The sequence below is a fragment of the Pongo abelii genome, chromosome 16 (genome assembly GCF_028885655.2).
Source record: "Pongo abelii isolate AG06213 chromosome 16, NHGRI_mPonAbe1-v2.0_pri, whole genome shotgun sequence".
NCBI lineage: Eukaryota > Metazoa > Chordata > Mammalia > Primates > Hominidae > Pongo > Pongo abelii.
Genome location: NC_072001.2, coordinates 46,971,080 through 46,987,603, shown reverse-complemented (window position 1 = coordinate 46,987,603; position 16,524 = coordinate 46,971,080). Strand labels below are relative to the sequence as shown.

At 39.3% G+C, this 16,524-nt stretch overlaps 1 protein-coding gene and 1 long non-coding RNA gene across 6 annotated transcripts in view; both read left to right on the top strand.

Moving 5' to 3' along the window:
* The window catches only part of FRMD5 (FERM domain containing 5), a 339,597-nt gene that overhangs the window by 138,476 nt on the left and 184,597 nt on the right, over nucleotides 1–16,524 (top strand). The gene's annotated exons all lie outside the window — the stretch shown is intronic.
* Nucleotides 1–16,524, top strand: part of LOC129050481 (uncharacterized) — a 59,686-nt gene that overhangs the window by 33,538 nt on the left and 9,624 nt on the right. The gene's annotated exons all lie outside the window — the stretch shown is intronic.

Below are 16,524 nucleotides of genomic sequence, written 5' to 3'. Positions count from 1 at the left end.
CTTGGACTTTAATTCAGTGATTGATCTTTTTCTCCCCACTAGCATCAATAATATTTTGTTCTCTACTAATCTTTGTTTTCTGCCTTCATACAGTCTCAGGTCTTTGTTGACCCTTTAAGGAAAAGAACCGAGGGGGAGCTTTGCCCAATTTTATTTTTCTTTTAAGCTACCAACCTCTTTGACTCCTTCCCTTTACTTTTAATCTTGAAAGAGCACTTTCACTTCGTCTAAAATATTGTAGTAACCCTCTCAGTGGCCTCCAACTCCAAAGTCTCCCCTTGGACTCCTCTTACACACTTTCCATCTGATGAATCTTCCCAAAGTAAAGTTCTTATCACCTAACTCTCCTGCCTAAAAACTTTGATGACTCATTTAATATCGAGTTATCTATAGGACTTCCCAGCCTAATATTCAAAGCCCTTCATAACATGTTCTCTGAACTCTGATAGATCTGAACAACTCATTTTTCCCTGAACACCCCCTTGCCACTAGTGTCCTGCGTAATGCCTGTTCCCCAGAATGCCTGTCTTCCTTCAGTTCTTCCTATGGAAATTCTGTGTAAAATTTAAATACCTTGAAGTCTCTGTTGATCATCTCTTCCCCTTCCACCAGAGGGCACTCTCCAATCTTTGAATCCCTATCACATCGTAAACGACTATGTGTCCCTTACTATTTGACCTCGTATTATAGCTTTTGAAAGTAGATTGTGAATTCTGTGAAGGCAGAGACTTACCTATCTGTGGACCTCTCCAGCAGCCATCCAGAGCTGGTAGAGCTTGTAGGTATTTCTTGAATTGATTTATTGAATTGAGTATTTCTTGAATTATTTTGATTTAAATTGAAAACAAGAACCTGGACACCTACATCTGTGGAGAAAAATCTTGAAAAGATAAAGCAGAAGACATGGGGTAGACAGTAGGAGGTGAAACTGAGAAGGTAATTTATGCTTTAGCTTTACAGCAAATCAGAGCACCTGGAGTTCAAAACCTCATTTTTCTGAATGTCAGTTTTGTTTTTGAAAAACAATCAGTGCGTAGCATATTTACTCTTTAATCTCAAAACATTAAGAGTAAAAAAAAAAAAAAAAGTGGAACTGGTTGAGTAAAATGATATAAAGTCACCTTATCTGACAAACTGTATCATCTGTTTTGAATGAAGGCCCTAGAATTGTTTTGAAGGATGTCATGTTCATCTCCCAATTATGGAGATAAAAAGTAATGAGTTGCAGGAACTTTGTAAACTCTAAAGCACTGCATATAAGTTGACTTTTAAAGTTAAAAATATTTCTTACAAAATGTAGGTCAGTCTATATGCTTATTGTCTACTGTTAGCTGGTTGGTAGGTGGTTAGCAGTCTCTCGGCTGGCTCTTTAAGGATGAGTGGGTCATGAAATCAATATCATGACCAAAATCAATAATTCTCCAGGATAAACCCAGTCCCAAACTTTTATATTAAACAGTTTAAGTCAACGTGTGTACTAGATTGTACTCAACCTCCATCATATGCGTAGTGTTATTAACTCTGTTGGGTATTCAAATGACACTAAATCGATTAAATATCTACCTGTTTGAGTTGGGTGACTTAAAGTGATTTTGTTGTATTAACTTTCAGGTCTTAATAGGAAAATGATACTCTTCATTATTTTATCCTTCCTTTTGGGCTCTTTGAATTGATTTCTAAATTGTAAGTTCTTGAAAGCTGAGAAACTGTGCCATATATTTTTGTAAACCCTAGTCCTACCAGGACCTCTTTAGCATTATAATTATTCAGTAGTACCAATAGTGATAAACCTTAATATTTATTGAGTGCTTACTAAGGTATAGACACTATACTAAGTACTGTATATTCATTATTTCGTTTAATTCTCATAGCAACTTTGTGAGTTATTTCAAAGGAAGAAATGAGACTTAAATAATTTGCCCAAGGTCACACATTGCATAGGTGGCTGAGCCAAGATTGGAACCCAGGTGGTCTGACTCCAGAGCCTGTGCTCTTAACCGTTACACCATCTTCTTTAATAAATGTCTATTCTCAGTGATGCTAATTAGAACCAAGCTGTGTGCATGGCATATGTGCAGTGACATCCTGTCTATGTTTTTATTGTGTAATATACCCAGGATACTGTGAGCCTACAGCTGGTGTCCATTAATGATAATGGTGTGGGAATTCAAAAATAATTTCCAGAGCATCTTGAGTACAAGACATTACATAATTTTCATTTTTCAGTGATCTTTAAATTCTGGGGCTTAAAAGGGACTTGTTATTTGGTTACCCAAAATAGTTTTCTTCTTTTTCTGAAAGTTGGATTTGAAATGGAGGTAATATAAGACTACAATGTGCTTTCTGATATTATTTCAGTAGGATTTTTTCACTTTTATTTTTTCTAAGCTTCTCTAAAGGGGGAGGTAGAGGCAACGTGGTTTTTTTGTTGTTGTTTTTTGTTTGTTTGTTTGTTTTTTGTTCTGAGACAGAGTTCGCTCTTGTCACCCAGGCTGGAGTGCAATGGCGAGATCTCGGCTCACCACACCCTCCGCATCCCGAGTTCAAGCGATTCTCCTGCCTCAGCCTCCGGAGTACCTGGATTACAGGCATGCGCCACCACACCCAGCTAATTTTGTATTTTTAGTAGAGACGGGGGTTTCTCCATGTTGGTCAGGCAGGTCTTGAACTCCTGACCTCAACTGATCCACCCACCTCATCTTCCCAAAGTGCTAGAATTACAGGCATGAGTTTTACTGCACCTAGCCTGTTTCACTACCTCCTTGATGTCATTATATTTGGCAAGTTTCTCTAGACAGCAGATCAGATCCATGACTGACACAGTGGTGGTGGGGGACATGGAAGATCATGCCAGTGACCTTCCTGTTCAGCTCAGGGATGACCTTACCCACAGCCTTGTCAGTGCCAGTAGATGCAAGGATGATGTTCTGGAAAATTCCACAGCCATTGTGCCATAGTTTCCCAGAGGGGCCATCCACGGTCTTCTGGGTGTCAGTGATGGCATGGACTGTGGTCATGAATTCTTCCATGATGCCAGAATTGTCATGGATGACCTTGGCTGGGGGAACTAAGCAATTGGTGGTACAGGAGGCATTACTGACAATCTTGAGGCCATTTTTGTACTTCTCATAGTTCACACCCATTACAAACATGGGGATGTCGGCAGAGGGGGCAGAGATAATGACCTTTTTGGCTCCCCCATCTAAATGAGTCCCAGCCTTCTTCGTGGTAGTGAAGACACCAGTGGACTCCACAATGTAATTAGTGCCAGCATCACCCCTTTGATTTTGGTGGGATCTCTCTCTTGGAAGATGGTGATGGGATTTCCATTGATGACAAGTTTCCCATTCTCAGGCTTGATGATGCTGTGGAACTTGCTATGGGTGGAATCATACTAGAACATGTAGACCATGTAGTTGAGGTCAACAAACGGATGATTGATGGCAACAATATCCACTTTGCCAGAGTTAAAAGCAGCCCTGGTGACCAGGTGCCCTGTACAACTAAATTCATTTACCCTGGCCTTCACCTTCACCATGGTGTCCCAGGGGTGCAGCTGGCCCTGCACAAGAAGATTCTGTTGTCAAATGGGAGGAGCAGAAAGCCTAATTTTCAAAATATTTACTTGAAAAATTGTTTTATACATTGGTGGGCTTTAGACTGTTTTATATTAAAATACATAAATACATGAATAAATTTATGCCAATAAATTTGACAACTGAAATGATATTTCTTGAGAGACATAAACAACCAAAGCTCACCCAGGAAGAAAAAGATAACTGGAGTAGCCCTATGTCTTTTAAAGAAATTTAATTAATGGTTTAAAATCTCAAAACCAAAAATAAAACTGTATTCCTAGATAGATTTACTTATACATTTTACTAGTTCTATACAAACTCTTCCTAGCTGGCTTTTTTAAAAAAGAAGCTGACAAACTGAAATCATGTGGAAATGGAAAGAACATAGAATAGCCAAAACAATTTTGAAAAAGAAAAGGCTGGAGATTTCACTCTCATTGATTTTAAATATAAAGCACCAGTAATCAAAATTATATGGTTTAGGCTTAAGGATAGATATACTCATCAGTGAAACAGAATGGAGAGTCCAGAAATGGACCCACATATATACAGTCAATTGATTTTTTTTAACAAAGGTACCAAGGAAAAATTGGATATCCATGTACAATAACCTCAACCTTTGTCATACTCCTTATACAAAAAAAATTACAGTAGTCCCTCTGTATCTGGGGGGGGCTTGGTTCCAGGACCCATTGAGGATACCAAAATCCCTTATATAAATGGTATAGTATGTGCATGTAACCTGTATACATTCTCCCATATACTTTTTTTTTTTTTTTTTTTTTTTTTTTTTTTTTTTTTTTGAGACAAAGTCTCACTCTGTTGCCCAGGCTGGGGTACAGTGGCGTGATCTTAGCTCACTGCAACCTCTGACTCCCAGGTTCAAGCAGTTCTCTGCCTCAGCCTCCCGAGTAGCTGAGATTATAGCACCCACCACCATGCCTTGCCTGGCTAATTTTTGTATTTTTAGTAGAGACGGGGTTTCACCATGTTGGCCAGGCTGGTTTCGAACTCTTGGTCTCAAGTGATCCGCCTGCCTCGGTCTCCCAAAGTGCTGGGATTACAGGCATAAGCCACAGCGCCCAGCCTGTAGCTACTAACTTTTGAAGTAATGCTGATACTTCTTCAGAAAGACCGTGTCTTCTAGTTTTAATATTGGAAGTAACATCTCTGTGGTCCCTATGGTGGATACAGTATTTTGTGTGGTATACATATTCATAATCAACTTACTTGAGAAGGAAATTTGGGACTTAAATTTTTATAAACATGAACTTTTTAAAGTTTATTGCTGCCAAAAATGTTTATTGCAAAGTAAAAAAAGCATCACCAAACAAGAAAATAAAGTCTTTATTTACATCAGGAAAATAAATGACAAAATCACTGTGAAAGAGCATACAGACTACTATCTAAATATGTTGCAGCAAGGCTGTTCAGATTGTATTTCCTGCACTTGTATCTAACCTACGATTTCTCACATTTCCCACTGACCTCACTATCTGGCAGCCTAGCAGCTTTGTACATCTCACAAAAGACATGGTCTGGAAGAATGAACTGTCCCTAGCCACTCGTGTACCTGTACACTTCATTTGTTCAGCAAGCATGTGCATGCCATCTTTGAAAGAGAAGTATTACGTCCGGTATCAGAAAATGGTGGGGGAAAGTGATTGCTGGCCGTATTTCAGATTTAACACCATATGGGAAATGTTAATGCATCTCACCATTAGATAAGACCATGACAAAGCCTGGAAATTTAAAGCAAAGATCCTGCAACATTCATAACCACCCACCCCAGCTTATTTTAATGCAACGAGTAATAATAGTTTTTGAAAAGTTAACATTCTGATTCAAATGTCAAATGTCAAACTTTATGGACTTCCCTGACAGCAGCAGGTAAATTGGACAGGCATGACAGACTGGGATGAGTAGTTACACGTTTATGGCCTATATCAGAAGCTCTAAACAATTCAAAGTATAAAGGGTAATGATAACAGTCCAGCCAAAGGGCCAGACTAATAGCGAGAGACCACTGGCCGCCCTTTACTGCTAAAAAGCAGTAATCTTGGTGAAGCCTGGGAGAACCCCACACTTTTCTTTAGGACTGAGGCTGTGAGAGCATCCATGGACATTACAGTTTGTCTACTTTAAGCCCAGACTGAAACCATAATCTCTCCCAAATGCATTGAGACTTGTCCCTGAAATCTGCCCCTAGATTTTGACTGTGAAGGAGTCAGAGTTAAGTAACTATGATACTGAGAAAAGCTGGAATGTCTAGGTTGTGGGAAGTGAGAGAAAAGAGAATATAATGATAAAATTGCATCTGTAAATCACATGGAGTAGGGAGTCAGGAAGGACATAGGATTTCCCCATTGATGTATCTTTGTGTCAAGAGCTGAAAAATGTAGGAGGGTACTGCCTTACCCTTCTGAGCTAATCAAAAGCAGCAGCAAGTACTAAGTGAAATAAGATTTAGTTGTTAAGTGTCAGGGAAGAGTGTTACAGTTTGAAAGTTTATGTTGTATACTAGACATTATGTCTAAGTACTGTGGAGGATAGAGAGACAAATATGAAACAGTTTTTTCCTGTTCACTGAGCCTATATATTTTTAAGGGATATAAAATGTTTGCACACAGGGGCCTGTCTCAGTTCCTCTCTTAGAGCTCAAGCCCTTAATCCAAGTATTCTCAGATTCAGATGTGAAGAATAAGTTAGTGTGCCAGGGATTTTTTTCCTTTTTCATTATTTTATGTAATTAAGTGGCTTCTCACCTTTTCTTTTTTTAGGCAGTCCTCATAGAATTATCATTTCTGCCCTCTTGTTCCATTATGGAATGAAATTTCTGTTGTCCTAGGTCATCAGTGCCTAAGCCATTTGGGGACTAAAAAAATAAGTGTGCTGTATAGTTGAGGATTTTATTATTTCTGCCCCAAATATTTTGACTTTAATTTTGAAGGGAATATTTCTAAGATGTACCTTTTTAAACAGAGAATGTTTATCTTATTTTAATCTATTCTTGATTCAAGGTCATGTTTAGGAATGTCAGTGTTCTGTGTTGTAGATATATATGGTGCAGGGCATGAAGCTGAATGATTTAATTTGTCACTGTAGAGCTCAGCACTGTCACAGCCCCTTCTCCCCTGGGCCCTTGAACTGCCTTGGTTTTCAGGCTTCTGGGTATCCACCTAGCGTGGATACTAAGGAGCATGTCCTTAGGCACTCTTTGCATGCTGTCTTCCCTCGCTGCCTTCAAGGGCTGCTTATGAGCTGGTAACTCTTTGTCGGATTAGGCTGTAGAATGAGTTTCTTTTCTCCCTCTTTTGTAACTGGCTTTCTTATGTGCCAGTGTCTGCTACTTGCAACCTTGCTGCCTACTCTGTCATCATTTCCAACCTCTGCTTCTGCTTCTAGTCTCTGTTCTGTCTGACAGCTCTCTCCACTTACCTTCTTGTCTTCTTCTGCTTTGTGTCGTAGACATTGTCAGCAAATTGGAAGAAGGCTTTTCCTACAAATAGCCAGTGCAGCTCTTTAGCACTTTTGTCTGTTTTTGTTGCCAGGTGTTCAGGGACTTGATCTGAAACTTAAATACTATTTTTTTAAAGGTGTTTCTGAATTTGAAACCAGGGATTTGTCCAGAAACCTGTCTCTATATAAATGAAGTTTTACTTTACCTCATAAAATATAGTGACCCTAGCTGGATGCAGTTGCTCACGCCTGTAATCCCAGCACTTTGGGAGGCCGAGGCAGGTGGATCACGAGGTCAGGAGATCGAGACCATTCTGGCTAACATTGTGAAACCCTGTCTCTACTAAAAATACAAAAAAAAAAAAAAAAATTAGCTGGGCATGGTGGTGTGCAGCTGTAGTCCCAGCTAGTGAGGATGCTGAGGCAGGAGAATCGTTTGAACCCAGGAGGCAGAGGTTGCAATGAGCCAAGTTCGTGCCACTGCACTCCAGTCTGGGTAAAAGAGCGAGACTCCATCTCAAAAAAGAAACAAAGAAAGAAAGATAGTGACCCATACTAAGACTATCACGTTTTAAATAAGAGTAGAATAATTTAGTTTTCGTATTTATTATCCAGCATATTGGCTTGGTATTCTCAGATGTTTAAGGCCCAGAGAAAATTCCAGTTCTTCTATGAAGGCTTTCTTTACCCTTCTAGAACCTATGCAGACTCTATCACAGCATTTATTCACCTGGCCTTGAAATGTGCATGTTCTCTCCCTTAAAGGCTCTTTGAAATCGAGGAGGGGGTGGGAATCTATTTATATCATCTTTATATTTCCCTCTTTACTACAGATCTTAAGATAATACCTTGTATATCATAGCTTTCTCCAAATTGTTCTGTTGAGTTGAATAATCCGCTCACTCCCAGGTCCCTTCTGTAGTTTGTGATTGATGCTAGTTGAGGGTTCTTCCCACCAAATGTGTCATCTTGCATTTGCTCACATTAAAACTTCTCTGCCAATTGCACAGGTTTCTAAGTTTTTCCTGTTGTTTGTCCCCAAAGATCCTGGCTCTTTGTTGCTTGGGGAAATTTAGTGTCAAACAGAAATAAATAAAGTTACTGTATGCTTCCCCTTCCAGAGCCATTTAAAAGATAAAATCTTTAAAAATGCTCTGTTCTTACAGAAAAATGCCTATTTGTTCCTCACACGTTTTTGCTTCTGAGCCAGTTCATTCCCCACAATAAAACAGCGCTATTTCTTTTTTTTTTTTTGAGACAGAGTCTCGCTCTGTCGCCCAGGCTGGAGTGCAGTGGCGCAATCTCGGCTCACTGCAAGCTCCGCTTCCCGGGTTCACGCCATTCTCCTGCCTCAGCCTCCTGAGTAGCTGGGACTACAGGCGCCCGCCACCACGCCCGGCTAATTTTTTGTATTTTTAGTAGAGACAGGGTTTCACTGTGTTAGCCAGGATGGTCTCGATCTCCTGATGTCGTGATCCGCCCGCCTCGGCCTCCCAAAGCCCATTACTTTTAAAAAGAGCTTTACTGAGATATAATTTACACATCATACAATTTATCTATTTAAAGTACATAATTCAGTGGCTTTAAGTTTATTCACGGAGTTGTGCAAGCATCACCACAATATAATTTTAGAACATTTTCATGACCACCAAAAGAAACCTCATGCCCCTTAGCAGTCACTCCACAGTTTCCCAGCTTCCGGTCTGAGGCAAACCACAAATCTGCTTTCTGTCTCTATAGATTTGCCAATGCTGGACATTTCATATAAACAAAATTATACCTACCATGTGTGGTCTTTTGTGACTGGCTTCCTTCACTTGATACTGCTTGATATTCGGTTTTTTTAAATATTCTTGTATTTATAACTTCTCCTCAGAACAGATGTGGTCTTGTAATTCTCATAAGTCCTTCTGTGGCCTGGTTTTATTGGATTTGTGAGATTTGGTTAAGTTGCAGAATATACTGTTACACATCAAATAACATTGGCTGCTGATGATAATGAAAATGGCCCTGTTTCAGAGCTGAGATTAGGTTATAGATGTATTTCATAAAGCCGATCCAAACTATGGATGTGGTCAAATGAATTGGGATATATAGGACTCCATGGTTTTCACACTGACCCATTTTCTAATGGGTTATTTGAGGCTTTGAGGTTTTTAATTCCTGAGGATCATAAAGCGCTGGAACTGGAAGGGACCCAGCAGTCATGAAGCTTTGTCCCTCTTCTCTAACTCCTATCCCATTTTACAGAATTCAGAATGTTCATTGTTCAAGATCAAATAATTAATAACAGAACCAATTATAGCAAGATTAGAACTAATGTGTGTCGATTCCTAATCCAAGGTTCTTCTTTTTGGATTTTGTTGCTATTGTATCCTGGGTTCTCTAGAAACAAGAGCCTGACTGGAAATTAAGTGAAGCTTTATTTGGTGGTACAATTTCAGAAGAGTAAGAGTGAAGGAAAAGAGATGAGAAGTGAGAAGCTTTGAGAAGCAAAGCAAGGCGATTAGATTACCATGTTAGCAATTGTGTCATGATGATCCTCAAAGAGACACAGCTGGTTATTCAGCAAGTACATATGCTTGACCATGTGCAATATCTCCAGATAGGATAGATAGAACAGTTCAGCCAGGCGTGTAATCCCAGCACTTTGGGAGGCCGAGGCGGGTGGATCACTTGAGGTCAGGAGTTCAAGACCAGCCTGGCCAACATGGTGAAACCCCGTCTCTACTAAAAATACAAAAATTAGCTAGGCGTGGTGGCTACTGGGGAGGCTGAGGCAGGAGAATCGCTTGAACCCGGGAGTCAGAGGTTGCAGTGAGCCGAGATCGTGTCACTGCACTCCAGCCTGGGCAACAGAGTGAGACTCTGTCTCAAAAAAAAAAAAAAAAAAAAAAAGATAGAACAGTTCATAAGAGCAAAGAGGGAGAGGGAATTTATCTGCCCATCTCCTCTCTGGCTGCTGTTTCCCATTATCAAAGGTCAGTCATGGAGAGTGAACTCACAGTTCTGAGTGGTGTCATGCTGCCCTTCCACTTGGAAAGCCAGATTCCACGCCCTGGTGAAGGATTTCATCCAAGTTTGGAAGTGGCAGGAGAATCCAGAAGCTCTGGGTATATAGTTAATTTGTAGTCAATAGGGAGGATTTCCTCCTCCCTCCTACAATGTCCCTGGTTGTCCTCAGGGATGATGAGACAATGGTGTGGAGGGAAACTGAGGAGGTGTTTAAGGGACAGTGAGATAATGGTGTGGAGGAGAACTGAGGAGAGGTGTCTGATACGTTTGCCAAGAGAGTGCCCTTCCTAGCCTAGGTTTCTGAAGTCATCCTTTATGAGCATGATGACCCCTTTAGCTAGAGTATTTGAAGGAATTACTTAAATTGACAGTCATGTTCTTTTTTCTAATGAGACATTTTTTCACACTGCTATGGCTGACACTCTTTAGAGTATTGAAACATGTAACTAAAACTGTCATTAGGAAACTTGTTCTCTTGGCCATCTCTCTTTTCTAGAAAACAGAAAACACCTGGAAAGGCTTTTCAGAATTATAATTGCTTGGTACCTGGGTTTCTGTGTAGGTTGCCTCACATGCAGAGATTTCCTCAGTCAATTCAATTCTTATTCTTCTTTCCAGATGAACTGACTAGCCTATATTGAGATTTCTCCTGCTCTGACTATTTAGAGTTTATTTTCACTATATTTGCCCTACTCTCTTTCATTTAAACATTACTTCAGATTTTTTCTATCCTGGTTTGATTATATGCTAGTTTTCCTCCTGGATATCTTTAATTTTTGGGAATCCCCCCACTACCTTGAATTTTAAATGCTTGTTGACTACCTAAATATAAGCTGGAGTATTTGTTCTAGGCCAAGTTGTCAGAAAGAATTTGGACAGTGGACAAAGAAGTAATTAAAGCTTTAAGTTCTTCAGTGAATAACTGCAAATGAAAATGTTAAAGTTAGTTGCTTGGTTTAATTAGATCCCATTTGTCAATTTTGGCTTTTGTTGCCATTGATGTTGATTAATGAATAAGGGAGGAGGTTATTTCAATTTGGGGACAAATGGGAAGAAATACCAGGATAAGGAGATAAAATGGTGGGTAGAAAATACCTGGTATAGAAAGTGAAGAAGATCACGCAAAGGAAAGGAGATTTATAATCATGACATTTATAGAATTAGAGAATCGTCAGTGCTGGAGGAGGCCTTAGAAATAATTTAGTTTAATCCGGTTAATGTATAGGTGAAGAAACGGAGGCTGAAAGAGGTTAAGTGACTTAAGGTCACACAATAGTTAAGATCAGAGGCCAAGATTTGAACTGAGGCCTTTGGATTGCAGATGGTTGTGCCACATCTACCTTGTACCACAGAGTACCACAGCTACTTTAAGAATATTTCATATTTCCTCTCCTGAAGAATTGTTTTTACTATTCGGTGGCTTTTTCATAGCAATAATTGGTAAAATTTAAAGGACTTGATTTTTAATTTATTTTCAGTGTCTTAAAATGCATTGCATAGTAAAGCTTGTAGTGTGCATAGTGACTTTATGTTGACAGTATAGTGTCAGTTACAGGGCTTCAACAAGCAAATGAGATCCTCTTAGTAGCTGAGGATAGTGCTAATCATTTAATAAAAGCCCTTTAGTAGTTGCTTTTGTCGTAAAAACATAGACCACTATCTAAACCCAAATCAAGTTATAAAAGACTCCAGTGTTTTTCTGGAGTCCAAATAATTGTTCTTGTGATTGCTCCTTCTACAGTGCTTCTACTAGTCTATAAGGTGCCAGAGTCATTAATCCTGGGCCAAGTAAAAAAATAAAATAAGACACAAACAACTTCCACCCCAGCTACCCACCCTAGCTCCTGGTCACAAAGCTTTGTGAGAGAAGCAGGGCTACATTTCAGATCCCATAGCCAGGTGCCTTTGAGCAGTGCACAAACTGTGCAATCTTAGGAAACAGCTCTACTCTTTTTTTTCTTTTTTTTTTTTTTTTTGAGATAGAGTCTTGCTCTGTCACCCAGGCTGGAGTACAATGGTGCCATCTCAGCTCACTGCAACCTCCATATCCAGGGTTCAAGCGATTCTCCTGCCTCAGCCTCCTGAGTAGCTGGGATTACAGGCGTGTGCCACCACACCCAGGTAATTTTTCTATTTTTATTAGAGACGGGATTTCACCATGTTGGTCAGGCTGGTTTTGAACTCCTGACCTCGTGATGTGCCCACCTCGGCCCCGCAAAGTGCTGGGATTACAGGTGTGAGCCACTGCGCCCGGCCAGCTCCACTCTTTTGGAAGCAGATCCTTGTGTACCTTTCATCCTTGTGATTCTGGTATTACCTTTTTGAAAATTGACATATCACTCACAGTTTTATCCTAAAGAGTTTACATATGATTAAAATATGGGTAGAATCTAATTAGAGGATTATTAATATATTCTCCAAAGAATAGAATTAGCTATAATTCTATAGAATTATTATAGCTAGAATAATTCTATTCTTTGGCAGACAACCCCTACGAAAATAGCATTCAGTTGATGATTACAATCTGTTAAACAATTCTTTGTATTAGATGTTTTTGTATTCACTCAAGAGTCAGTTTCTATAATCAAGATGTTATTTGTCGTGGAATTAGTTAATGTGTATTTGAAGAGACTCTAGTAAAATCTGGCAGGTTTGGGATTTTTATGGTTGTAAACAGTTGTTCCAAATGGCTCTGGAGAGCAGACGATTGCGGGGAAGATAATAGGATAGAGGTTGGGATAAAAGCTGCTCCCACACCCCGATGCTTTCTTCCCTCAATGCCTCATTTTCATCTGTGGGCCAATGATTAGGAAAATGAAATAACATTAAAACAACACTTTTTCATGTTATTAGTAGCTGTTAATCCTTTACTATAACTGCCAGAGATTTTGTGTTTTAAAAGACATAAGTGATCATATATACATTACATAAAGCGGTTGAACATGAGAAGGCACACAACCATAGATATATTCCATGGGAGTGTTTTTTATAAAATGCACAATTTTAATGCTTTAAAGGTTGGGTGCTTACAGTTTGCTATTTGCTTTCACACATGTGATGACGTTTAATCCTGACTATAATTCTATGAAATGGAAATTATTCATCTCATTTTGTGAATAACTTGACTTGCTCAGTGCCCCTTCTTTTCATATTCTGAATTCTTTCCTAAACTATCTTATCTGTGCTTATGGCTTCAGTTATCATCTATAAAATTAGTAACTATATCAAATTTATATTTCTCACCCTGAGCTTCAGATTTTTATATCTAATTATCTTTTTAGCCTCTCCATTTAGATATCTCAGAACAAACTGAGCTCGTGGACTTCCCTATCAAACCTGGTTCTCTCCCAGTGTTTTCTTTATTAATGAATGACATCATACATCATCCATCTGATTGTGCAAAACTAGAAACCTAGGTCTTGCCTTAAGCCATCCTTATTCTTGTCTCATATCCAATATGTCACAGAGTCTTCTCAATTTTGCTTCCTACATAACTCAAATCTGTCTGCTTTTCTCCATCTCTACTGCCACCGCTCCCATCCAAGCTCTCTAGCCTCATCTTTTTCTGCTCTTCCAGTAAAAATACTAGTATTTGGGCTTTTCACCCACTCATATTCATTCTCCACATAGCAACCAGAATGATCCTTGCAAAACACTAATTTCAAGATGTCACTACCCATCCCACCCTCCTTAAAACTCTAATGAACTTTACTTCAAGAACTTCCCATTGCTCTTAAAATAAAGACTAAATCTTTACCATGACTGGCAAGGACTACGGTGGTTGCTTTCCTTCCATGTTCATCTTTTGCCAGTATCCCCCTAACTCTCTGAGCTTTTTAATGTACCACATTCTCTCCTGCTACAAACTTTTGCCTTCCCCTTGTTTGAAGTTTTTTTCCTGCTCTAAGCTAGTTACCTCCTATTCCATCTGATTTTAGCTTCCTCTGGGAAGCCTTCCCTGACTCCTAATCCACAACAGATCAAGTCTCCCTGCAGTATTCTCTCATAATATCATCTACCTCTTCTTTGTAACACTTATCACAATTACACTGTTGTAATTATTTGTGTGATATTTTAAAAATAGCATGCATCTCTCTTACCAGACCATGAACTCCCTCATGACAGGGAGTGTGTCTCATTTTGTGTCCTGTTATATCCCCATCACGTAGGATACTACCCAGCACATACTAGACCCTCAATATACATTTGTGAATGAGTGAACAAATGAATTCAATATTCTCTAAGGCCCTTTCTGGCTCTAACATTCTATGATTCTATAAGGGACAGAGAAGTATACCACTGGATAAGTATTAAATGGAGTGTAATTGTTCACTGTGTTTAAGAAATGGTCATGGTGTCTTTTGTTGGGACTAAAACTGATATATTAGAGTGGGGCTTCCTAAAATCAGAGTGAAAGGACTTCTGGTCTCTAATATTGTTCCTAGGCACTATCTCAGGGTATCCTGAGCAATATTTTGATTCTGGAAATGGAAACAAATGTTATGTAAAAAGAAGTGGCTGTGGAAGCAATAGTACCCAACTAGTAACAAGTACACCTTGCACTTGGCTCTTAGATTCGAATACCATTCTCAGGTAAAGGAATGAAGGATCCTTAGAGAAATGGCTGATTCTAGGATGGGGACAGGAAATATACAATATAGGCCTGAAGCATCTTATAGTGCCAGACAGTAAGTGCTCAAAAGAAACACAATGGTTGCGTATGTTAAAGGGACACAGGATCCAACTGAAAGAGCTCCCAATGGTCAATGCTAGAAAAATTTGAGCAACAAAATAAAGTAGTATTGCATTGTAACCCAAAGTATAAAATTGATATGCGTAAGTCCATACTGATATAAATAAAAGTTTGAATAAATTGGAGAGACTAGAAAAAGCTATAATAATTGGGAGAACAGGCAAATCTCCCATGAAGAAAAATTCAAAATAATATATGTAACTACTTTGTTCTCAAGGAGGTGGAGCACAGCTCCTCACTCCTTTAGTATGGGCTGTACATAGTGACTTACTTCCAAAGAATAGAGCACATAAAGAGGAAAAAAAAAAGAGTTAACTTTACAGTGGAAAATTCTGACAGACACTGCCTTAGCCAGGCAATGGAGATCAGCATTAACAGTGATAAATGTTCATAGTATTACCCTTGATATGATGTGATAAAAATGGCACTTTATCTCTGTAGTTCTTCCTCCCTATAAGTTCTTCCTCCTTATAAAAACCTATAAGCTTAGTTAATCATGAGGAAAACATCAGACAAATCCCCACTGAGAGACATTCTACAAAATACTTGAGTAATACTCCTCGAAACTGTCAAGATCATAAAAAAACAAGGAAAATCTAAAAAACAGTAACAGCCAAGAGGAGCCTAAAGAGACATGACTACAGAATATATTGAGATCCTAGAATAGAAAAAGAGCATTAGGTTAGAACTAGAAATGTGAATAAAGTATGGATTTTATTTTAAAATAATAATATTGGTTATTGTGACAGATGTGCTGTACTAATGTAAGATGTTAATAATAGGAAAGGAAACTGGCTATCAGATATATTGGAAGTCTGTACTATGTTTACAACGGTCAGTCTTTAAAACTGTAATATCTTTAAAACTGTTCTTAAGTAAAAATTATTTAAATGTTTTTTAAAAATGTGACTGGGCTGGGTGCTGTGGCTCATGCCTATAATCCTAGCACTTTGGGAGACCAAGGTGAGCAGATCACCTAAGGTCAGGAGTTGAGACCAGCCTGGCCAACATGGCAAAACCCCGTCTCTACTAAAAATACAAAAATTAGCCAGGCGTGGTGGCGGGTGCCTGTAATCCCAGCTACTCGGGAGGCTGAGGCAGGAGAATTGCTTGAATCCAGGAGGCAGAGGCTGCAGTGAGCAGAGATCGCATCACTGCACTCCAGCCTGGGTGACAGAGCAAGACTCTGTCTCAAAAAAAAAAAAAAAAAGTGACTGAATATATACACTAATTAGGAGATGAAAGATGGAAAGAGTTTAACAGGGCTCTAGAATTTCAGGACCAGTGAGAAATAGTCAATTTAGGATTTAATTATTTGCTTTGTAGGTTTATGTATTGCCCATTTGGGGTAGATTTAGGAAAATATTTTCTAAATTCAAGAAAAAAAGGCCAGGCTGGGCACGGTGACTCACGCCTGTAATCTCAGCACTTTGGGAGGCTGAGGCGGGCAGATCGCTTGGGGTCAGGAGTTGGAGACCAGCCTGGCCAGCATGGTGAAACCCCGTCTCTACTAAAAATACAAAAGTTAGCTGAGTGTTGTGGTGCGCACCTGTAATCCCAGCTACCAGGGTGGTGGAGGCTGGAGAATCACTTAAATCTGTGAGGCAGAGGTTGCAGTGAGCTGAGATTATACCACTGCACTCCAGCCTGGGCGACAGAGCGAGACTGTATCTCAAAAAAGAAAAAAAAAGGCCAGTGTGCCTCACACCTGTAATTTGG